The sequence below is a fragment of the Lissotriton helveticus genome, chromosome 12, assembly GCF_964261635.1.
Source record: "Lissotriton helveticus chromosome 12, aLisHel1.1, whole genome shotgun sequence".
Classification (NCBI taxonomy): domain Eukaryota; kingdom Metazoa; phylum Chordata; class Amphibia; order Caudata; family Salamandridae; genus Lissotriton; species Lissotriton helveticus.
Window position 1 is genome coordinate 583,496,888 of NC_136073.1, and position 26,163 is coordinate 583,523,050.

The 26,163-nt window shown below is 42.8% G+C and overlaps 1 long non-coding RNA gene across 2 annotated transcripts in view; it reads left to right on the forward strand.

Annotated features, from left to right (window-relative positions):
• The window catches only part of LOC144798794 (uncharacterized), a 58,861-nt gene extending 35,551 nt beyond the window's left edge, over positions 1 to 23,310 (forward strand). For both annotated transcript variants that reach the window (XR_013603648.1, XR_013603649.1), the window contains one exon: positions 22,904 to 23,310. This is a non-coding gene — a long non-coding RNA (uncharacterized LOC144798794). The remainder of the gene's footprint in view (positions 1 to 22,903) is intronic.
• The last annotated feature ends 2,853 nt before the right edge of the window (positions 23,311 to 26,163 follow it).

A 26,163-nucleotide genomic window follows, 5' to 3' on the forward strand; every position in this document is an offset into this window, starting at 1 on the left:
TCTGATTTTGCTACTATCCTTTTGAATGTAGCAATGTAGGTCAACAAGTCCTTATTACCTTGTTTTCATTCAGCAAATCATTGTCTACTGATTGTATAAATATATGTTGGTCAAAATATTTTTTCATATCAGTCTTTAAGAGATTATATATATATATATATATATATATGTATATATATATATATATATATATATATATATATATATATATATATATATATATATATATATATATATTCACTGAAAAAACCATAGGTTATAGACCATATATAGTTAGGAATTAGCATTTACAAAACCTTGAAAATTCACTGAAAAAACCATAGGTTATAGACCATATATAGTTAGGAATTAGCATTTAAAAAACCTTATTTTACTCACACAAAACCATTGAAATTCCATATATAGTTAGTTGCACTAACTATATATCGCGCACCTGCAATCCACTGCTGATCATGTCACATATTACATCATTCATGACATGGTCAGTGACATCACTGATGACATCACTGATGACATCTCAAATGACATCACTGATGACATCACTGATGACATCTCATTTGACATCATTCTTGTGCTAATACGATAAACCTCTTCAGACTCTAATATAACCTTAGATACACTCAGTGTATACAGACACTCACACACTTCCACTCATCCATGGAGTTACTCACACACCCAGTCAGTCATGCAAAGAAACAATCTCATCTCCATTTCTTCAACTATACAGTTAAACACACCTTACTTATTGAAACATATACTAACACATATTTACTCTCTTATACAATCCCTGATACAAGTTCACAATGATCGATACAACCACTCACTCATTCGGTGGCTCTCATGCACAGTTATTTATATATGCCAACTCTCACATGTACTGTGTTTTACATATGTACTTACTATGACATGTAGCATTGAGATATCCATTCACTCATCAATACACTCATGCACACAGTCAACTGCCCATGTAGCTGTTTCCACATGCACTCTTGAACTCATACACCTAGTGAATAAACTGTTCACACATCTATGCATAGAGTCACACACCTTCCAGCCACCCCCACACAAACTCAATCTCCCATAGAAATACTTGGGCAAGCAATTAATAACACATATAGCCTCTCGTATAGCTAATGATCAACACATGCAGCAGTTTACAGAACAACAGACATAATGATGCACAAATTAAGACAGTTTAGTCACTAACCCATGCATTCAGTGAGACACATTTAATCACTCACTCATACAGTCAGTCACGCACCTACTAAATCCTTCATCCAGACACTTATACATCCACTCATTCTTCAATATGTAAGATATATTTTAACTTTACAGAAACATACAGTCACTGGATGTTGTCATCAGTGATGTCATCAGTGATGTCATTTGAGATGTCATCAGTGATGTCATCAGTGATGTCACTGACCATGTCATGAATGATGTAATATGTGACATGATCAGCAGTGGATTGCAGGTGCGCGATATATAGTTAGTGCAACTAACTATATATGGAATTTCAATGGTTTTGTGTGAGTAAAATAAGGTTTTTTAAATGCTAATTCCTAACTATATATGGTCTATAACCTATGGTTTTTTCAGTGAATTTTCAAGGTTTTGTAAATGCTAATTCCTAACTATATATGGTCTATAACCTATGGTTTTTTCAGTGAATTTCAATGGTTTTTTAATAGCAAATATCATAAGCTGTCGAATGTCAAGTACGTGGTAAGTGAAAACATTTTCGTGTTTATGCACACTGATCTGCTTTGAATGGTGCCCCCCCCCCTCATTTCTATTAGGAGTACTCTCTCTTTGCAGATAGTGAAAGGTAGTTAACGCAGGCCTTTGCCCCCGTTGTAATCCGTCGTGCCTGCTTCTCTCTCCATTTGATTGATTGTTATCCAAGTATTTACTGTTTTAGAATTAGTTCTCTTTGGTTCATTCTCTATTTACAAACAAACACAGAGTCGCAATACTCTGTTTAGTCTTTGCAGATAACGAAAAATCGTGTAAAAAAAAAGAAAAGGAATCGAGCAAAATCAGTAGGCCACTAATGGGATCTCTTTTTGACCTCGCTAAAATAGAAACATTAGGAACAACACCTCATGACAAATACAAAACTAGTGAGATGAACTGAACTCCACACAATGATGGCTGCAAAACAGCTCGGCTCCGCCACCCACCCCGCCCAAAATAACGATAAAGAGCGGCTGCCATGATTGGTTGCGGAATGGCCACGACGGAGCTACGAAATGATGCTGCTCTCATGCTAACCCCAGCTTCAGTCTGAAACATCCAGAAACACTGTAGACTACCAATTCGATCAGTTCCGGTAGCGCCCCAATGTAACCCGGTAGAGAAGAACTAGCCCTCCCCTCTTTCACTGATGGTTCTTGTTGCCTGTCCCTTCTGTTCTCATTTAACAGAACTATTTAGCCTGCTGAAAGGGGTTGTGTTCCGACCGCTGGTTGGTGGAGACATTTTGACTATATTCTGGACCTGCGTTGTCGCGTAATGCGTCATATGACGCGCCGCGTTAGCGCATCCGGAAGTCATCCGGGGCGCGCAGCGCGTAACGTAAGCATAACAAGTCATGTGACTTGTTAATAAAACTTTTCATTGGTTCATTTTACTTTTCTTATTGTAATGATGAAAGGCTTGCTCATATGACCTAAAAATTACGCTTTTCATTACTTCCGAACATTATTTTTTCTTAAATATATGTTATAATGTTCCAGGCTAATGTACTTTCCCGGAAATTTTACAACTGTCCTGCAAGTAAAATATATTCTTTTTTCGAGAAAAAGAGCGTTTCTTCGTCCCATGATGGAGCCGTTGAGCAAAAGAGGGTCGACCTGCTGTCTTAGTCGCCGATACGCCTGAATATGAGATTCTTATCGATCACTTTATGTTGCAGGAATAGAAAACACAACAGCCCATGACCATTTATCTTTACTGCGTTCCTTCGTATTATACCTTTTACCCTTCATGTAATTGGTCTGCTTTATTTCACTTGCCTTTTAATGATTCTAAAACAGTGACTATTATTACAAACTTTACCAATGTATATACTACTACCATGTTTTCTTTTAAAAACCTTTATTGTGAAAATTTCATTATACAAATACGAGCCTATAACCACGTGGGCCGGCCACGGAGCAAACTGTAATCGTATGTGATGAGTAGACATTTACACTGTAGAGGAACGTAACGGGCGGGCCATTAGGTTGCAAGAACTAAGGTGTCTAACAGTTACGGAATCGGTGGACGTACATTTTATAATTAAAATACGACAGGGCCAGTTACAATAAAATTATCTAGATATACATTTGCGGGCAAGTACCATGGGTGACGTTAATTCGAACTTTCAACAGTACAGTAATCAATAACACATCAGAACTTAATATCAATAGGGATGTCGAAATATTCAATCAATTCTCGTCCCCGCCCGCCATGTGCTTCAAAACTGCATACGTATCTCGTGATTTCAAGGTTCTGCAACCAGTACACAACAAGGAGTTACGAGTCCCATTTATTCCGGCGCCATTTTGGGCGAGGACGGGCAGGTCCAGGATATAGTCAAAATGTCTCTACCAACCATCGACTATGATGATGTTCATATGCTGTATTTATTAGAGTAACACTCATCTGCCCACATGAAATTAATTTACCACAATCTAAACATGTCATTTTAATCTTTCCAAAGTTCTTCTAAATATTTGGGACCGTTTCCCTTGCCTCTGAAGCTCTCAGTGCCACTTCTTTGATGAATGTACTAGCAGGTCAGGGGTTCTCCTCCAAATCTCTCTTTTATGCAGCACTATAATTAATTGGTGCCACCTCTCCATATGACGATGCATGGTATAGTTACCACAACTATATATTTTTTCGGTTCCTCTGGAGAGTTCATCGTGGCAGATGAAGCGTGTAACATACCGGGCATTTACCTTTTTTTGCATGTACAGGAAAGGAAAAAAAAATCGAGCGTTCGAGTTCTTAGGTGTCCCAGGGCCATTTTAGTGGACCAGGCCCAAATCCAAAGAACAGCTATCTCACAGGCTAATGGGGCGACCCACGCCGAGTTTCAGCATTGTAGGATGACCACACAAGTACAGCAACTTGCTAGACATCACCTCGGTGCCATCCGGATCTCGGCGCCCCACTGCAGATGAAGTGCCTCTCAACTATGAAACCACCAGAAAACGCTTGAGTCAGCTTTGTGTGAAGCCGCCATTTTGATTCAATCAATAGCGTCCCCCTGCACACATTCAGGGACCTGGTCGTGTCTTCAGGTCAAACGAATTTGGGACAAGATGCAGAAAGGAAAAGGAAAAAAGTTCCGCCGGACCCCGGGAGGTGGCCGCCTATGTCATGGGCGATCTTAGGCCACACCAGGGCAATAGTGAAGCTGCAGCAGGTGCAAATAAGCTTCAGACAGTGTTACAAGCGCTGCTCAGAACTCTCAACTATGACACCACCTCGGTGCCATCCGGATCTTGGCGCCTTGTGCTGGTTCCGGCCTATTCACACATCGGTCCGCTACTGACGCCACCTCACAGGCCAACGGGGCACCCCACGCCGACTTTCGGCGCAGCATTGTAGGATGGCCACACCAGTGCGGCAAATTGCTGGACACCACCTCGGTGCCATCCAGATCTCGGCGCGTTGTGCTGCCTTCGGCCTATTCGCCACAAGTGCGCACGCAACTCAGCTGCATAGCGAGTGAAACACCAAGGGGCGCCCCACTGCAGCCGAGGAACCTCCATCTTGGGGGCGACGCACAGCATCACATTGCTTTCCAATGCAGTCAGATCCTCAAACAGCCCCCACTGACTGACGCGAACTCACAGGCCAACGGGGCGCCCCACGCCGACTTTCGGCGCAGCATTGTAGGATGGCCACACCAGTGCGGCAAGTTGCTGGACACCACCTCGGTGCCATCCGGATCTTGGCGCGTTGTGCTGCCTTTGGCCCCATTCGCACATCAGTCCGCTACTGACGCCATCTCACAGGCTAATGGGGCGCCCCACGCCGACTTTCAGCATTGTAGGATGACCACACCAGTACAGCAACTTGCTAGACATCACCTCGGTGCCATCCGGATCTCGGCACCCCACTGCAGATGAAGTGCCTCTCAACTATGAAACCACCACTGTGACATCCGGATCTTGGCGCGTTGTGCTGCCTTCGGCCTATTCGCACATCGGTCCGCTACTGACGCCATCTCACAGGCTAATGGGGCGACCCACGCCGAGTTTCAGCATTGTAGGATGACCACACCAACTTGCTAGACATCACCTCGGTGCCATCCGAATCTTGGCATCTCAACGCCTAGTGGTATCTTCCATACAGAAAATATTGTTACGCTACCTTTGGCCCCATTCGCACATCAGTCCGCAACTTAGACATCACCTCGGTGCCATCCGGATCTTGGCATCTCAGCGCCTTGTGGTGTCTTCTCGTCAGAAAATATTGTTGCGCTGCCTTTGGCCCCATTCGCACATCAGTCCGCTACTGACACCATCTCACAGGCCAACAGGGCGCCCCACGCCGACTTTCAGCATTGTAGGATGGCCACACCAGTGCGGCAACTTACTAGACACCACCTCGGTGCCATCCGGATCTTGGCGCGTTGTGCTGCCTTCGGCCTATTCGCACATCGGTCCGCTACTGACGCAAACTCACAGGCCAACGGGGCGCCCCACGCCGACTTTCAACATTGTAGGATGGCCACACCAGTGCTGCAACTTGCTGGACACCACCTCGGTGCCATCCGGATCTTGGCGCGTTGTGCTGCCTTCGGCCTATTCGCACATCGGTCCGCTACTGACGCCGCCTCACGTGCCAACGTATTTTCTCCGCATTTTATACCCTATGCCGCATAACAGGTCATGTGACTTGTTTATAAAACTTTTCATTGGTTCATTTTACTTTTGGTTTCCTAATGATGGAAGGCTTGATCATATGACCTAAAAACAACACTTTTCATTGGATGAAAACTTTTTCTTTTTCCAAACGATGAAAGCCCCACCTTGTTTCTGGATGTTTCAGACTGAAGCTGGCGTCAGCATGAGAGCACCACCATCTCGTAGCTCCGTCGTAGTCATTCCGCGAGCAATCATGGCAGCCGCTCCCCACCAGAAGCCTGCAGGAGTCGGGGCCCCCAAAACTTTTGATGAATTCTCAAGGCGGAGGGGACGCTTTCGAGAATGGGGTCCAAGACCTAGCAGACAAGCGTCCGATTTCCAAGGTGTCCCAGGGCCATTTCAGTGGACCAGGCCCAAAAAGGAAAGAGCCTGCCGCCATTTTGAGAGTCCTGTGACAGCCGCCTATCGCTGCACCGCAAGAGTGGGCGCAACTCAGCTGAATTGCGGCTTTTGACACAGTGGACCAAAAACGGACGGAATGGCAACTGAAACGGTAAAGGGGCGCCCCACTACAACAGATGACACTCCACCTGGAGAGGCCCGTTCACGCCGCCTCCCCCGGGGCGCCCCACGCCGTTATTCGGAGCAGCATTGTAGGATACCAAAACCAGTGCGGCAACTTACTGGACATCACCTTGGTGCCATCGTTCTGCTGCCTTGGAACTATTCGCACAACAGTTTGCTACTGAAGACCCACCCCCACGCGACGCCCCACGCCGTTATTTGCTGGGTGGCAACTTACTAGACATCACTTTCGTGTCATCTAGATTTCAGCGCGTTCTGCTGCCTTGGAACTATTCGCACAACAGTTTGCTACTGATGACCCGCCCCACGCCGGAAATCTGGACGTTGTGCTGCGTTGGGACTATTCGCACAGCCGACCGCTACTTCGTTGTTTTTCCCTAAAAATGTTTATATGTTATTACTATTTTTGTTTTCTTGTATATATTTATAAATTATTAAAGTTTTATAATCTTACTACTTTGTCGGAGTGCTATATATTTTTAATGTGACACATAATTGTAAAAACTTTGATGTACAAAGAGTCATCCCTGGAATCTTCCGCTTCACGCTCGGTCCCCTCCCCAATCACAATACAGGATGGTTTTCAGATAATAGCAACGCTTCTGCTGTGACGGATCTCATCGAGTGTGGGCCTTGATCTACTATAACTCCTTTGAAGAGGGGTGAATCTTTACAGCTGTGGCCATAAACTACATCTGCAGGGCTAGCTGATACCCTAGGACCAGCCTGGACAATCGGACACAGAGGAAAAGGAGTGTCAGAGGGTGCAGTAGTGAATAGGGCGAAAGGGAGGTGTCGGGCGGGCACAGGGTGTGATTCTCAGGAAAGAGCAGCGCAGATGGGGGGAGGTTTATTACCCATGCATAAGACAGAGAGCGGGGGTGACCACTGCCTGGGGGAGATGCTTGCGAGGGTGGGGAGCCATGCTAAGGATCGACAGCGTGCACAGAGTGGGTCTGGTCAAGGCATCTAAAATGGCTGCCGTGCACGACAAAAGTGTGGCATTTGAAAAAAGACAAGATGGCGCAGACAATGTTTTTCAACACTTCCTGATTTCCTTCGAATCGAACGTTAACAGACGTTGGGGCATATTACCAAAGTTAAGCGATATTTATCCCTAACGATGCATTGCAAAGATTTTTTTACCGTCAGAAATTATCGCAGATAAACCTTACTATTATCAAAGTTTATCGCAAATACGATAAAAACCGACCGCAATGCATTAATATCGCTGAAAACTCAGCGATATTCATGCATTACCGAGCTAATCCTCTTAGCCATGTTATCCACCTCCCATAGGATAACATGGCTAAGAACTGCTCAGGGCAGCTGTTACTTTTTGGAGATATTCGCGCTTATCTCGAATATTTCCAAAAGTTGATAATAGGAGATAGCGATGTTAGCGACTGTTTCCAGTCGCTAACATCTTGGCATGCCCACTTTGCATGTCATTAGTGATAAATATCACTCACATGCAAAGTGGGGCCCAAGATGGTCGCTATCTCCTACTAGCCGTCGCTAACTGGTGTTAGCAACAGCTAGGTAATACAGATATAATTTTATCTCCGCGAAGCGGAGCGCTGTTACAGATATATATCTTGTTTTTGAACGTTAATTTCTCAAAATGCACTGAAGCACATATATTGAGACCTAGCAAAGGCACATCGGGCTACCAGTCCCTAATATTTTACCAAGTTTCGTGCAAATCCATTCAGCCGTTCGATTATTATTATTATTTATTTTTTTTGCCCCGCGGGGCCCTTTTAAAACCTCCACATCAAACCTAGGGGATCAGCGAGGATCTACTATGCCCCCTTATGGTCATTTGCCCCTTCGCTTTGGCCTCCTCTTGTCTCTCGATCCTACCGAGAGACAAGATGGCGGCCGCTACGGACTGTTTGGAATGTTTACAGACACCGGAGAGCCAATCAGCTTCGCTTCGCAAAGCTCCGTAACGCGAAAAGTACGCGAAGCGGTGCGCTGTTACAGATATATATCTTTTTTTGAACGTTAATTTCTCAAAATCCACTGAAGCACATATATTGAGACCTAGCAAAGGCACATCGGGCTACCAGTCCCTACAATTTTGCCAAGTTTCGTGCAAATCCATTCAGCCGTAAGATTATTATTATACCGAGAGACAAGATGGCGGCCGCTACGGACTGTTTGGAATGTTTACAGACACCGGAGAGCCAATCAGCTTCGCTTCGCAAAGCTCCGTAACGCGAAAAGTACGCGAAGCGGTGCGCTGTTACAGATATATATCTTTTTTTGAACGTTAATTTCTCAAAATCCACTGAAGCACATATATTGAGACCTAGCAAAGGCACATCGGGCTACCAGTCCCTACAATTTTGCCAAGTTTCGTGCAAATCCATTCAGCCGTAAGATTATTATTATAATTTTTTTTTTTTGCCCCGCGGGGCCCTTTTAAAACCTCCACATCAAACCTAGGGGGTCAGCGAGGATCTACTATTCCCCCTTATGGTCATTTACCCCTTCGCTTTGGCCTCCTCTTGTCTCTCGATCCTACCGAGAGACAAGATGGCGGCCACTACGGACTGTTTGCGGCCACTACGGACTGTTTGGAATGTTGACAGACGCCGGAGAACCAATCAGCTTCGCTTCACAAAGCTCCGTTGCGCGAAAAGTACGCGTCCTAGGCCGCTGCCCGGTCCGCGCTTACAGATATATATCTTTTTTTAAACGTTAATTTCTCAAAATCCACTGGAGCACATATATTGAGACCTACAAAAGGCACATCGGGCTACCAGTCCCTACAATTTTGCCAAGTTTCGTGCAAATCCATTCAGCCGTTCGGGCTAAAAGTGAGGCCAACCGCCCTATGGAAATTAACATGGGAAAAACGCGTTTTGGGACCCCCCTTTTTTCTCGGCCCCCCCTTGACGAACCCCCCCCAAATTTTCAAAGGCTGCTCAGAAACAAAATGTGCCATTTTCCTGAAAATTTCAGCCAATTCCGTCCACAAACGGCAAAGTTATTAGACATAGAATTTTCAAAAATCCCATAGAGAAAAAATCCTAACTATATATACCTACTGGCGACCGCCAGTAGGTAATATATATATATATATATATATATATATATATATATATAAAAGTGGGTTGTTTCTCTTCACAAGTGGCATTGACCAAGTTGCTACTTTACCTCCCAAAAAAAAGCACAAAGGCAACTTTTGATTGTTCGTCAGAGAAAAAGGTAGGCCTACAGATTAAGTGGAGTTGACACTGGTTGATGAATTTAGCAAATTTAGTAGCTTTACTAGAAAACCATTCTGGAGCTGCCAAAGGGACCACAGGTGGGTAGTAACAAGGATTACTGGAGCTTGGATCCCCTCACTAACCGGTATTGTGTGAGTAGGCAAAGTGGTTGGGAGGGAAAAAGCTGTTAGTTTTAACACCAGCTTTATGATATAGTGAAAGGTGACGTCCCGTCCCATGGATGGTTGGCCGAAGCCGATACCTGATCCTGTAGCCGATCTACTTGCTGCAAAAGAGCTTGAGTCTCGGCTTGAAGGTTCATTAACATATTAGCTAAGTCCCTCAGGGTCACATTGTGCAACTTTATCTTGCTCTGACAGGATGCAAACATGGACTTGTCATTCTGTCAAGAACTAAGGCACTCACCTACTGCTTGATCCCTTAGGAGTAAGGCGAGTTTCAGCTCCTGACTGGCGTGCCTACCTGAATGTGATGCAGGCCAGACTACATCTCCCAGAAGGCCGTCCTTCTGGGAGGAACTGAATTGTATTTAGTCATATGACACGCAGGGAGTGTTGTACGTGATTCTAGTCTTGCTGAGGTTCCTGTTGGTGCGGACGCCCTGTTCCCGCGGATCATGTCAAACCGGGAACTGCGTTCTCGGACGAGACGCAAGTTCCTTCTGTGGTGGCTGCTGTTCCTTTCCCGGAATATCCTCGCGCGTTCCGCTCGGCTGAGCCTGAAAGCCTTCTTTGCTTTGATTCCTTCTAGGCTCTGAGCGGCGCTGGGAGATGCTTGTGATTGCCCTTCCTCCTTTGGTCCGGTGAGGGAGCTCTTGGTGCCATTCTAGGATACCGCTTGGCTGAGCGAGTATTTTCATCTCTGTCGGTATTCCTGATCTCAGCTGGCGGATCTGTGTTCCGCTTCAGTTCATGGCTATTGTCTCATGCATCAATACTGAAAGGAAACTTTCCCAGGAGTGCTGGGGAAGTTGCTGTGAATCTGGAGTCCTGGTAAGATCAGCATCATCCGGTGTGGATGGTCTGATTCAAGACTTGCTTTTCTTTTACTTTTTTCATTTGTTTATTCAGGGTATTCAAACTTAAGGCTGGGTCAGCTGATCTATTCCTGGATTATAATTTCTCCCCTTCTTTCTGGAACCAGAGGAACTAAATACATGCATTATCTTGTGCCTGGTTCTTTTGTCCTAGCACCTGAACTACACTGAGGATTGATTACCTCTTCCTGGTGCTGGAGTTGGCTTTTGTTTAAGTTCTAGGGTGGATGACAGATGGTACGTATGTGGATTGGTGGCATATTTACAAGAGTCAGACAATGTTGACAAAAGGTATAACTGTGTACTTTGACTTATAGGTGTGTCCTTTCCTGCGGTGAGATAAGCATCTTGTCGTAGTGAGAGAGGAAGGGTTCATCTCCTGATTAACCTACAGGGTATGGATACACACATAGCGAGAAATACATGAGAGCAGTTAGGTATCTATATCATGTTAATGTGTTGTTTCTTGTGTTAAAGATATCCCTTTTCCACCGCTGTTCCCACCCTAACCCTATCCCTCGCTTGATTACCTCTATACTCAGTATATATGATATATTAGTCAGAGTACGGGGACATCAGGAGGTGGACCCCCTTTGAGCATCATCCTGATCCTGAGGAGCTCGATCATCGTGACAGCGAGGTTCGGAAGTCTAAGAAGCTAATACACAATTTCACTCATCACAGAGTATTTGTAAGAGGATAAACACACATTCAAGGAGAAAGCTGTTTGGGATATTATTAGAAGAAAAGTCTTGCGGTCTTTCAGTGAAGTCCTTGGTATAATGTTGTGCTCTACACCTACTGCTTCTTCCCTGATGGACCATTAGGTGACTCAGAAAAGTGCCTTAGGTGTCCCCTTGAGAAAGCCATTTTGATTTCTTCCCTGTTCTCTTGTGATATCTGTGTTAAGAGGAAATTACATTTTTTCCAGTTTATTTGACCGTGCCTGAGTTTATGGAATATGTCAGTTGGAAGACGTGATTAAAATAAATGATTTACTTGCACAATGTTCTCTTAGTGGTTCGGAGCTCACCAATGATATGCTTATTTTTTGCTTATCTTCATATATTATCAAGGTTCAGAGAACTGTTAATGAAAGTGGTGTTGTGTAGCTATTCTCATGAGATTAGTCACAGTTTTTTAACTCCCCATCCTGTTGACAAGGTTAGTGATATTAGCCTTGAAGTGTTTGCAAAAATGATGAGTACGGAAGGAAATTGATCAATTGTTGGCAACAGTAAGCTGCAAACTGTCTGAGATCCTTCCTGCTACAGCTGTACTCTAACAACAAACTTTGGTTTCTGGATAATTTGTTGTTGAAATCATTGTTTTTCATTATTTCATATGTGGTTATGAAGTTATATAAACTGAGTAGTCTGTAAGCGGACTCAGACTATATGTTTGATTGTTCAGAGATCTCTGCTGCAGCAGATAATAAATGGATACTGAAGTTTCCTAGGACTGGCTCCTTCTTTATTTGAAGAGTGATTTCCAATTCAGCTTCGGCAATTTGGTGGCCCATACGGAGATGGACATAGGCCACCCCAGTTAGTTTTCGCCATCGCAGTGAAAGGGCCAGTGTGGAGCCCTACATATTCCAAGGTGTTCTATTATTATTGAAGGGGTTATCTCTCACCCCATGTGTGGATACTCTACACTGTAACATACATTGGTATGGCAACTACAATGATTTGGGCCAAGCAATAGTTGCACTCCCCCACGCTTCTTGGGAGGGCACTTATCAGGTGTCCAGGTAATATGGACTTGGACCCATCGTGGTCCCTTGTATTTGTTGAACTGTACGTGTACGTGTCATATTTTCTATCATTGATGTTTAGGTAGTTCTTTATTGCTAACACCTGGAAATGGAATGTAGGATTAGATGGCAGTGCTACATGGCACTGCGTGATCCAATAGTATGGCACCTACAATGGTTTGGGGCATACACCGCGGATAGTAAATACTAGGATTGAAGTTATTAAGGCAATTACATTTACATTTCTGCTTGAGCTAATAGACCTATTATTCGTACAGATCACGAGCTGGGACCTGACTTGAACTGACACCCGGACTCTTGGGTGAATTTCCTGGCATTATTTTACCAACTATCCAGAACACTAGGAACACACTACTTGATGAATAAAGGTGAGACCTTGGCAACCAATGGACATGGGGAGAGGATAAAAGCCCCATGGTATCATTTTCTGTCTCTGGGGTGTTTGAGTAAATTCACGTTACCCACCTGTTTTTTTAATCTTCTCCTTATGCACTATTGTTGCACATGCCTTCTTGATATGCATGTCTTTTCCCCCTGTGTCTTCCACTGTAAATATTGTGTATATATATATATATATATATATATATATATATATATATATATATCACTGCTCAAAGTGTCCTGCACAGTGGGAGCACTATTCCAGTTGGTGCCCGCGTCGAGACCAGGACAGGGTCTCGCCAATATTTTCCACAAAATAATATTGCAGCACTCCTCTCGGTGATTTAAATTTGCTTTATTTCAAAAACGTGTCTTTCTCCTACGCGTTTCGAACCGTAGTTCCTGATCACGGCTGTATGTTAATCTACGAGAGAGCCTCATGCATGGTATTTCGAAGGTAGAACAGATATTGAAATTAGGTGTGCTGACTTGGAAGGACTTGGATACCATGCTTTCCATAATTACACCTTCAGAACGGTGGGCTAAGTTTAAAACTGATCAAAAGGTGCAGTGGCCAAAGGATGACAAGAGAATGGTTCCCTTTCTGAGGAGACGCTGGGTCTGCCACTAAAGGGTCTAGAGTGCCTTATAGTGAATTGCTTGTAATAAAATATTTCAGGTAGCTCAATCTGTTAATTACTATTATGAGAGGATAAGGAAGACTTTTAAAGCTGTAGTGGAATAGATATAGATAACCTTGGTTCTACTTCTGCTTTAGTAAATGCATTTGTGCAAGGATTACTACCTTCCATCAAGAAACACCTTCAGACAGTTATTCCTTGCTGGTCAGTGGAACCACTTGATAAGATATTGGCTAATGCTCAATATTGCTTTGAGTTTCAACAACAACAGTGGGACCAACAAGAGAACTAACAATAGAATACAAAACAAAGTTGATATTCAAAAGTTACAGCACTTTCACACCACTTATAGGGGACGGGGCAAGAAATTCGGTGGCAGCACCCAGAGAGGTGGAGGCTTCAGAGAATGAGGAATGGGTAGAGAGGTACTCCCCAAGTCATACCAAGTATGTAATATTTGTGGTGCTAATGACTATTTGAACAATGAATGTCCTAATATACCCAAGAATTTCCAATCTGGTATGAAACCCCCCACTACAATATCAACCCAATTCCTTCACCATTTGTAGTCCAGGACCTCCGTCGGGTCCAATAAACAGGAATTATTTTGATTAGTGACAACAGCAGACCCACCAAATGATGCCCTAAGACATTTATGATTAGGAATATTATGAAGCATAGGGGTGTCAGGATGGGAAAATGAGTAGTTGTGTCTGCATTGTTTATTGACCAGAAGTGTTCCTATGTTCAAGGAGAGGTTAATGGTCATGATGTTAAGTTCCTTATCGATACTTACCACTCTTGGGGATGACAAACACTATGTAGGGATTTCAAATGTTTCCCTTACAAGCTATATTAGTTAACCTGTAATGTTTACTCTAGGTTGGATTACGAGTAAGCATTCTTTTGTGGTTTCTGACAAAAGTACTTTTAATCTATATTGGGTTTTGATTTATAGAAGAAAATGAATGCTGTTTTCAAATGTACACCGGATGGTGTCTTCTTTGAATGCAGCGATGTATATATATTCGTATCTCAAATGTATGTCCATGTTACTGAAATTAAATCTGATGTTTTGGATTATTTACCTGATATCATATGAAAGAATGTAACAGTTGATGTTTTGGCTTTAAACAAATCTGATATGGGAAGGATATTGAATGTTGAACCTATTCATGTTGTTTTAAAGCAGAATTTTGTACTGCCTCAAGTTCCACAGTACCATATTTCACGAGAACGAGAGTTGGGTTTGCAGGAAATAATATCAGCACTGGTTAAGAAGTGCTGGTAGAAAGAAAGGGGAGCGTATGTAATTCTTTGATTCTCCTGGTACGCAAACAAATTAAGGACCTCTCAAAACCTGATGAATGGTGCCTTGTGCAAGATAGTATAGCCCAGATTTCCCATAGTGCCAAACCCCACCAGCATTCTTACTAATTAATGTACCTACCTCAGCCACTTACTTTCCAAGTATATACTCTGCCAATGCATTCTTCACCATTCCCCTGCACCCCTATAGCTAATAATATTTTCTCCTTCAGCTTCTCAAGCCTTACACAGAATCCTCCTCAATTTATTGGCAAATACTGAAGGCAGACCTTGACCAACATATTGTGGATCCCGGGTTGACATTATTACAATATAAAGATGATCTCCTTATAGCAGCTGACACGGAAGAATAGTGCACATGGGCTACTATACACGTGCTTAATTATTTAGCATCTCATGGTCACAAAGCATCCCCAAAGAACTTGAAGTTCTGTAGAAAGCAGGTCTTCTACTTAGGCCACCTGATTACTAAAGGGGAGAGGAGAATATCCCAAAATCATTTGTGCAATAATGCAACATCCTGTCCCCTCAATACAAGATGAAGTGCATTCATTCCTAGGTATGGCAGTCTATTGCAGACAATGGTTACAAAACGTTTCCCTCATCTTCAAACCTTTACAAGACCTAATACATAAGGATGTCACTGATCCTTGTCCCTGGATGCAGTAAACAGTGAAAGTTTTCAGAATATTAAGAAGGTTTTCTGTGAGCCTCCAGTATTAGAGATTCCAGATAATGCTAAAGAGTTTCACCTTTTTACACAAGAACGAGAAGGATGTGCCCTTGCAGTCCTCACACAGGAACACTGGCCCCTAAGAGACATTGTACGTATGTGTCTGCAACATTAGACCCTGTAGCTAGAGAACTTCCCAAATGTCTGAGAGCAGCAGCGGCAGTCTCAGTAGAACAAAATGAGAGTTTGGTTTTAGGAAATACATTGAATGTGTACATTCCCCCTCAAGTTCATACATTGTTAAATAAACCCCGCACACAGCACTTGACCAATGCCAGAATTACTAGGTAACTGATTCTATTGTCAGCTGACAATAATACTTTACATTGCTGTACTTTTTTTTAACCCAACCACGTTGATACCTTTGCCTGAGGAAGATCAAATGACACAATCGCATCATTGTATTTTCGTAAAGGAGCACCAGACTAAAGACAGAATTGGTTTTTCAGACAAAGCCTTTATTGAAAGGGGTGCAGATCCATGGGTAAAAAGATCATGTTTTAAACTAGCAACGGGAGAGACTAGAGCAACTTCTGCTATAACTACATTACAAACAGTAGTGGAGATTAGACAATATGACAATTTCAAGCCCAAGCAGCAGATATAATAGCTCTCACCCGAGCATGTAAATTGAGTACAGATTTTACAGTGAATTTCTATATTGACAGTCAATATGCCTTTGGGGTTGCACATGATTTTGGTGGGCTTTGGGAAGAGAGGTTTTCTGACCTCTAGCAGTACCAAAGTAAAGCATGGTACCTTAATTGTGTGCCTTCTCAATGCCCTGGCATTACCCAAGCTTTAGCAATAGTCAAATATATTGTCCATCAGAGGGTGACTGATGATGTAAGTAGGGGTAATAATTATGTTGCTCAAACTGCAAAAAAATACTGCTTTAGCAGAAAGAAGTACTATGTATGTGGCTCGGTCTGAAGAAAAGTCACAAACAGAATGCAATGTTTATATGGATTCCTGTTTATTACAACAGAATGCAACTGAGGAAGAAAAAATTGAATGGCAAAAGGAGGGTACCGAGGTTGATGGGATTTGGGTAGCACCTAAAGGAATGGTTACATTGCCTAAGGATTTGGTATATAATATAACGTGGTCCTGCACATTTGGGACACGATGCCAGGGTAGGTACTTTTCATAATTTTGGTATAACAGGAATGTCCGGAAGAATACAGAGGCCATTAGCAAGAACTGTATCACATTTGGACTGTTTAACAATGGTAAGGGAACATCCACCACCTCAGGACACTTCCCAACTCCTGAAGAACTTCTTGAACATTTACAGATAGAGTTTGCGTAGTTCCGATCATGCACAAATTTCGGTATGCACTGGTGGTGGTCTGTATGTTCTCTGGCTGGATAGAGGCTTATGCTAAGAACACGATTGATGTACAAGCAGTCAGTAAGTTCTGGCTGAAGGAACTGATCCAAAGATTCGGGGTCCCCTGTAGAATTTTGTTAGATAGTGGTCCACGCATTATAAATAAAGCAATGGAATGGGTATGCAAGACCCTAGCTATAAAGCAGAAGTTCCATTGTGTGTACCACCTACAGGCAGCAAGCAAGGTTTAAAAGAGAAATGACATTCTTAAGGCAAAGATTATGAAGATATCTGCAGAAACTGAGTTGACTTGGGTAGATGCATGCCCATAGCACTTCTAAGCATGAGCAGTATGCCAAATGCCACCACTAAATTGAGTCTGCATGAGATTGTGACTGGCAGACTGATTACAATATGGAGGGCTTTTCGAGGAAATGCTGCTGTACACATTGGAGATGCAACACTGAGGGATTATTGCATTGACCTGACTAAAAGATTTAATCTTTTGCTCAACCAGGTGAAAGACGCCTTTCCTGTATCATCCACGACTGTAGGACACTGTCTTCAGCCTGGGGCCTAGGTGTTCACCAAGAGCTTCCAGCTCAACAACTGTCTTCAGAAAAGGTGCAAAGGCCCTACTCAAGTGCTGCTGATTTCTATCACTGCTTTGAAATTCTAGGGGCATAAAAACTGGATACCCGTCACTCATGTAAAGCGAGCACCTTCACCAGCACCTACGGATGATCCTTAACCTCCACAGACTGCAGACATCCCACGGGCATTGCATATCGGTAAGCCTCGATATAATTTGAGACCAAGACCACCTTTGTGGTACAACCAATGATAGCTTGCCTATCGGACCCCAGGCTTTGATGTACTAGTAACGTCTCTTAACCTCATGGTTGTAACGACCTGCAAATACAGCAACAATACCATATGCGTGAAAAGATTCAAGGAATATTAACAGTTAACATGAGTGATGACTTGGTGCTAAAGATCAACTAAAGGGAGCACGTAATATGCAAAATAACTATTACAGTATGCATGGTATTAACTTTCATAACTTGCGCCCAAGCTAATGTTTTTGTCATAGCGCATGCAAGGTTTTTTGGAATAGCATGTTACTTCATCCACTCTACCTCTGCTTTGTGGGCAGTTTACTGGACATTCACAAGACCACTCAAATTCGAGAAGAGACATACTTGATGTGGATTTGCCTACCTAGGACCCTGCCTATTTAATTGGACACAGCAGGGTATCCTTGAGGTAACAGTGGCACGCAATGTGACACATTGTATTTTGATGAGGAGATTGTGACTCTTGCAGGCTTCTACTATGAGAAAATAACTGTGACCAAGGTACATGATTATTATGCTGGATGCTGTGACATAATTACTATGAATGAAACTGATTTGATGTTAAACTGTTCAAGGAGATTGAAGCACAAACCAATACTCTCTCAATACAACAAGAGTGAGCCACATACTATTGGATGTAGTATGCTATAGTTAATTATGAGGGAATGGAGCCCTTGCACGCAAACCCAGAAGTAAGTAAGAATACTTTATTGCATGATTTCAAAAAACCTTTGCAAGTACAAAAGATAAAATGAAACACTTGTTGAATTGTGTCAAATTGAGCCCCAATTCCTGTAATAAATTTTTTTTTAAACGCCCGGCCACCCACATGTCCAAAATACGCACATTGCCCATGAATGATTGTATATTAAGTCCCAGAATTAGCCAGCTTATACGCCAATCCCCCTTTTTTGTTTTGTTTTGTTTTTTTGGTGGGAGTTTTGTTTTGAGCTTTCCAACAGATTTTCATGTGTCTAAGTGCCACAAGGAAGCTTGCCCAGCTATTGTGGAGGTCCTGAAGTCTGTGTAGCTGCCTGAGGTGGCGGTCGAATTGTCCCCTCCCCCAGCTTTTTTGCTGCCTGGTCCATAAACCTTACCAGTGCGCAGTTTAAATTTGTGTTCCGCGGATCAAAACATGCCAATACTGCAGCTCTACACGTTCTGAACGCCTTGATGTTCCAGCCCCTCGTAGAAGGGACCTTCTTTCCTTCAAGAGGGTTGGACACAGACATAAAACATGAATTATGTCTTCCCTATGATGGCCACAAAGCTGACATTGTTCCTGGGCATGATCTCTTTTCCATTTGGGAAGGTGGCAAGACAAGGGGATCACCCCTAATCTTAATTTTAAAAAGCATAGTTTAGTGTGTGCACCGAATGGTAAAGTTAAATAGCTCTGAGTAGTCAACTGATCACCTGATATAAGGGTCATCCAACCATGGCTTCTGCTTGCAAGACTTGACTTGTCTTCCATGGAGGAGAGCTTTATTGCGCTTATTTTTGCAAGCCTTTTGAACTACTTTTGGCTGACATGTAGGTCCCATACATCTCTCAGACATAAGATTTTTAACCCGCTTGTCAAGTAGCAGTACCCCGCTAGCCATCGTTTTGTATTCAGGTTGGTCCATTGATGGTGCGTTAGGCTACCTTCCATTGACATCCTCAGTTTGTGGCAGCTCAGTAGAAAGGACATCATTCTGCTCAGTGATTGTTTACAGATTTCGAATTCCAGCCTGATTTGTACTGGGGACGTGTTTGGTGGTGGCTGGAAGACTGTTCTAAAGTTTTTTGCTATGATTTTATCTAGTTGGCCGCTATCCAAACCTTTTGGCACCTCGCTTCCGTATGTCAAAGTTGGGATGATTTTTGCCTGTGCCACCTGGAGTATTTGAGCGAATGTTGGACCGACTAGTTTCCTGCGAATAGAACTGAGTGCAAATGCTAGCGCTGTTCCTCTCCTTTTTTGCTCTCCCAAATGGCTTTTGTATCTTACGTTGTTGTTAAAGAAGACTCCTAAGTACTTTTGGCAGTTAGTTTCCATGATGCTTTCCAAGTTTAAGACCCATGCCAACTTCTTGGGCCTTCCTGGACGAACCACCAGTATTTTGGTTTTCTTATTGTTTATCTGAAGCTCGTTCCTATTTGAGTATGCGGCAGTAGCATCCATGAGCTATGGTAGGCCTATCTTTGTATTACTTAGGAGGACCACGTAATCGGAGTACAATAGGTTTGACAACTGTAGGCTGCCTAGTTTGGGACCATCACCAATTTTGATCCTGACCCACGTGTCCTGATGCAGTAGCTGTACTGCTCTTAATAGACCATTTGGTATATTCAGTGAGAAGAGCTTCTGCCATAGCTTGGCCCTGTTTACCTTATCGAACGCCAATTTATAGTCTATAAAACCCATGTAGAGTGGTCTGGTGCCTGGACTCTGCCTGTTCTATCAAGCAAGAGAGAGCCATGAGATTAAGCGTAGTGCCAGTGTCTCTTGTGAATCCAGTTTGGTTTGGAGGGATTACTGAGCGTTCCTCTGCCCATGCCCGAAGTGAATTGAGCAGTGTCCCTGCGAAGTACTTTGCCTCGTTGTCGATTAGGACGACTAGCCGGTAATTTCCTGGACATTTGTTGTCCCCTCCTTTAAAAATTGGAATGAGAATCGATCCTTGCCAAGAGGGTGGGATGGTGTTCTTTTCTAAGATGGAGGTAAAGAGTGGAGCTAGCTTGCTGGCCCAGAAGGCCGGATCCTCCTTAAACAAGCATGGAGGAATGCCTCCTGGTCCTGGGGCCCCCTCTTGCCGACCGTTTTTGATCAGCTTTTCAATTTGGTCCTCCTGGACTATCCTGTGCTCAGTGCTGTTGGCTTTTCAGTTATTGGGCCTTTTTGGAGATGTTCTTCCCTGATTAGTGCTTTGCAAAAATGTCCGGGGTTGAGTTCGCCACTGTTGCTGCATTTCTTCCCTCTGTGCCCATAAACTGGTTAGGGGTGTGGTCTTGCATGCACGCCCCAGATTATTTTTCCTCTGTTACTGAATGTACTCGAGTATCTATAATGGTACCAAAGGTGTGCCAGTAGGATTGGTTTTAACCCACGAAGGTGCCATGCACTGATATTAGAACTTGAGTGGAATGGTATAGAAAATTAACTAAAGAATGTTGTGATGGAGTAAAAGATCTTGAAATTAATAATTACAGCAATTGAAAAATGTTTTCCTACACAATGGCTCAATATTCTCCCTGGGGGGTGTTGCAGGGGTGAAAGGGGAAGGAGCTAGAGAATAGTTCAGGTGCAAACATCGGATTCTGTCCAGCTCCATCATCTCTGCTTTAAAAAGTATAACTTTAGAATTAGAAAGTATGTGAGCGTACTCGGAACAAAATAGGTATGCAATAGACTTTATATTGCCCAGAAGGGTAAGATTTGTGTGATACTGAAGGACAAGTGTATAATGGGAATTCACAATGAAGAAAGTAACATAACTGCCCAGATTGAGGAAATAATGAATAATCTTGAGGGCCTGGCAAGTGCAAATTGGAACTGGGGCCTGTCCTTTGGCAGTTGGGATTGGTTACTACTAAGAGTAGTGTTGGCTTTCTGTTGCATTTTGATTCAAGCCCTGTCATTATGTATTTCATCTTGCATCCCTAAACCTCAAGTAAACATAAGTATATGGTGCCTGCATGATATTATGCAAATGATGAAAATAGAAATAGAGTGAATGCACGTGTAAAAGGGGCATTCAAAGGGAAGAATTGAGAAAGATTATTTAATTTCTGTCCTGGTCTTCTGTGCTATCTGTGTTGAGAGGGAAACATGTTTACCAGTGTATTCAATCATGCCTAGGTTCATGGAAAATGTCAGTTGGACTACGAGCTTAAAAGAAATGCTTTAATTGTAGAATGTTCTCTGTGTGGTTCAGAGATCACCAAGGAAATGCTTATCTTTTGCTTAGTTTCGTATGTTATCGAGGTTCCGAGAACTGTTAATGGAAGTGATGTTGTGTATCTGTTCTGATGAGATAAGTCAAAGTTTTTTAGCTCCCTATCCTGTTGACAAGGTTTGTGATAATAGCCTTGTATGAAGTGTTTCCAGAAATGATAAGTAGGGAAGGAAATTAATCCATTGTTAGCAACAGTAAGCAGCACACTGTCTGAGAACCTCCCTGCTCCAGCTACACTCTTTCAGTGACCTTTGGTTTTGTGATCATTTTCTGTTGAGATCACTGTTTTTCATGAATTCCTATGTGGTTATTCTGATACATCTGCCGTGTGGATTCCTCACCTTGTGAATATCCCCCTTGCGTCAGCAACATTCGGAAATTCTTTTTGTAGTTTCGCGCCGACGTGGACTTGGACGTCATAGAGGCACGGCATCGCTCACGACTCCGCTGACGTCAAGTGTTTCAGCTTCTCATCTCAATCCTCTTTTCATGCAGTTCTTACACTTCTACATTTCTGTGGGCTACCTTGAAATAACCTCTTTCACCCTTGTGTCCTCTAAAGGCTGTCTCTGAGTCCCTCATTGTGTATCTTGCCAGAGTAATCCTAGAACGATGTAAGTATATGCACCTTACTCTAACATGGTTCACTTTGCCCCACCATTTTCAAACCATAACTGTACCCCAGCTGTACCCACCTTCCCTTGCTTACACCAAGCATAGTGACGACCTTGATCTTCTCTATTTGATTGCAGTAGAGGGGTTTAACAGTGTTAGAAGTCACTTATCTGTCAGTACTATGAGCATAATGCTATCAGTGAGTTATGTTCATGCAGTGTTTCAATCACGTCTTTTAACAATTCTTGATTAATAACCACAAAAAATATGTTCATGCAATGTTTCAATCACCTAGGTTTTTCACAGTTCTTAATTTACCAATTACTTGCATTGGTAAGTATTGCAGAGTCTAGAACAGATTTATCTCAAACAAGTTCTGTAATGTTTGCCTACAAATAAGCTGACCAAAGAGTCACTGTCTCTAGCAAATGTTTTAAATATCAGATCAGTAATGCAGTTCTCTAATGTTCAAACTACAAAACTCCAATTCACTTGGCTGGATGACTACACTGCACGCTACTGCACTATGCTCTTTCACCACAAATTCCTCTTTTCAACTTTTTCAGGTTTTTGAAGATCGAAGAAGCAAAGAGCTGCAGAAAAAAAATGGTTTGCTGAAGATTGCAGCCAGAAGATAAGCAACACCGCTGTGGGGCAAGAGCTCCAGCGCAGAAGCCAAGCTAGAATGCCTGAACAACGCACGCCAGAATGTTTCTGGACGTGGTTTAAAGAAGACTGGTGCCCAAGATGGCAATTGTTCTCATGAGACATGAAGATCTTGCAAGAACACAAGTCCATGCAGCTATCAAGTGCGCTAGCCAGGACTATGCTGCTTGTACCAAATTGGACCTCACAAAAGGTCTTGGGGCACTTACCAACTCATCTGTTAGGGGGGTTACCATTTATGGTACCCTCCCGACACAATCTGCTTGAAAGAGTGGCTGCATGAAAAGACTACAATTAAAAGAAATGTTCTCACAACTTCTAGGTAGTTATACGGTATGTGATATATGATGTTTATGAAGTGTATGAATGTGATGTCTGCCAATGTAGGTGGGGGAAGGACAGATATGGGTGAGTGATGGTAGTTTTTTTTTGTGTAAGAGAGGGTTTTAAAATGTTACCTGGCACCCCACTAGTGTTGTCCAAAAGCGGCAACCAATATAGAAGGTGGGCATTGTAGGAGTGGAAACTCTTCTTGAGGGGGGAAAGATGGCGATGGGATCCAGGTGCACCACTCATAAGAACTTGGGCAGCTGAATCCTGGACAACTTTTCCTTCACCCACCTCCTCTCATCTTGCCACTTCTTTTTAATATCCACCATAATGCGTGGTTCAACTCCCCAACTCATTCACAGAGTCTGTCACCTCCTGTCATATGGCTGCATTCTGTTTCACACTGAGGCTGAATATATGCAGCCCATGCAGTTGTTTGTATTTTACTAAACGGGTTGTCTCCACCTCAGTGAAATTTCTCTTCCTATTCCAAGTTTAAGTCTGCATTATTGCGGAAGAATGTGGTGGCTGCAGAATCTGAAAGATAAAGAGGGAAAAAGCAGAGCCTACGTGTGGGAAGTATTTGTTCTTGGAAAATAATGTGTGACAGGTGTGTGTGATTTGGTTCAGGTGTATATAATTTTCTTGTTCCCTTCAATTTTGAGGTTTCCCTCCCTCATGTGGATATCTCTGGCAGGGTTGTAGAGATTTCTGCCCTAGTTGGGGAGACCACTACCAAGTATGCGAAATGCAAGTTTTTAGGTGTAACTTTACGATCAGAAATTATGTTTACCCACTGATCACTAACACCAATTACACTGAGTCACTAAAGATAGTGACCCAGTGATTGCACTAAGCCATTGATGCCATTCAGTCACTTTTAATACTGAGGAACCAATGATACTCCATTACTATTAATACTGAGCCTCTCCTAATACTGAGAGATTGCGAATGAGTTACTCCTGACCTCTTTAAATGCCCTATTAACTTTACAGAGTGGCAGTAGCTACACCGTCGTTTTAGTTAGGATCCCCAGGGATAGGAATTCCTTGGATTTTTGCTTGATAATAACTTTGCCCCTGTTTGATGAATCTCCACTAACCTGTTCAGGACTATAACTTTTTCTACATTGGCTACTAACGGAAAGTTTTGTGGTGATAAGTTAAAGGGGTGCAAAGTAAAAAGAGGGGTCCCAAAGCAGGTTTTTCCACCAGTGTATTTATTGTCCATAGACTTTGTACTCATGCGTAGTGCAAAAACGGCTGAACAGATTTTATTGAAATTTGTCAGGAACTCAATTATGGTGTGTAAACGATCCTTTTGGCATTTGAAGTGAATTGGTTCAGTAGTTGCTAAGTTATGAGGCACAAAACTTAGTGATATTTGAGGCAGTGGAAGTACTGTGGTACTACTGCGGTACATGGAGATGACTAAACAGAATATGATTGATTAATGAAAGCCCTTTCCAAATGAAATTGCAGCCATGCTGATTACAGCACACTTCTGTTTTGTGTGTTTCTATTTCAAATGGTGGAGAGTACTATTGCTGTACAATACAATAATAAATGACCCAGTGTAGTGTGGTAGGAAAAGTAAGTTTTATACATTTATGCTTTTTTTAAAACAATTGTATGGCGTACCACAGTAGTACTGCAAATGTATCTAGGAAGTACTGCAATACCTTAAAAATACAAAAAAACATTAAATATACAAATTGACATTACACATAATATAGGGTGGGTCTTTTTTTTAAATAGTTTACACTTTATTTCGGCCATTTGACCAAAGAAGTGCATGTACAGTACAACTCTTGAACACAATATGAGACTGAAAATCATTAATAATAAAAAGCCTCTAGATAAAAATGCAATTAATCCGTTACTTAAAAGTACTCTAAATACATTAAGAGAATCACCTCATTCATAAAAATCTTTTAAAGAGACATATCATCAGTTTAGACCATTTAAAACTCAGACCAGAAGCACAGTGTGCAAGGGAGACATCCCTCTATCTGCGCTACACAGTACAGTGGTAACTGTAACCCTCCGGAAGTTTCTCCCCAACCCCCTCAACCTCAATCTGCTTGCAGGAGCTTTCTCCTGCGGTTCCACATAAGTTCCAAGAATTTTGCCACTGCGCATGCTATCACTGGGCTAGGATCAGATCTAAATATTCGCAGCGCTTCAACATGGTTGCATATTCCCATCTGCCTGCAAATAGGTGCAAGCCAACTACCTCTTGGAAATCGGTAGGCTGGGCAGGCAAACAAGACGTGCTACGGATTTAACACGGCGGCGCAAAGAGGACAGAAGCGCTATGACACTTGAGTGGAACTCTAAGAACTGGTGATAGCATTCAGGGGAAGCGTGCCAAATCGGAGCTGCATATATCATTTCCAGTTACTAGGATTCTGTATTATTTCTAAATATGGTTAAAAAAAGGCAATAGATGTATGGTTGTTGAATTCTAGAGTTAACAGGCCCTCTTTGGTATTGGCGGTTGCTGTTTTGACTACCTAACCCCAAAACTGCATTTTAAGAGAGGCTTTAGTAGTAACTAAGACTGGGTCCCTGTTCTCCCAGAGTCCCTCCAACCCTAAGTCAGATAGAAGATGCTATATATTCTTTAGCCATCCCATTTTATGCTGTGTGTCTAGTTGAATGACTTCATCAAGCGCCTTGGCATAGGGGGCTAGCTCAGGGGTGGTTCTAGGCGTCCTCCAGAATAAAAGGTGACGGAGCTTATTGTGGCAATAAAGGTACACACGTGGTGTTATTCAAGAACATTTATTCAGTTCCATATAACATAGGTGCTCCCAGCTTGACAGGAT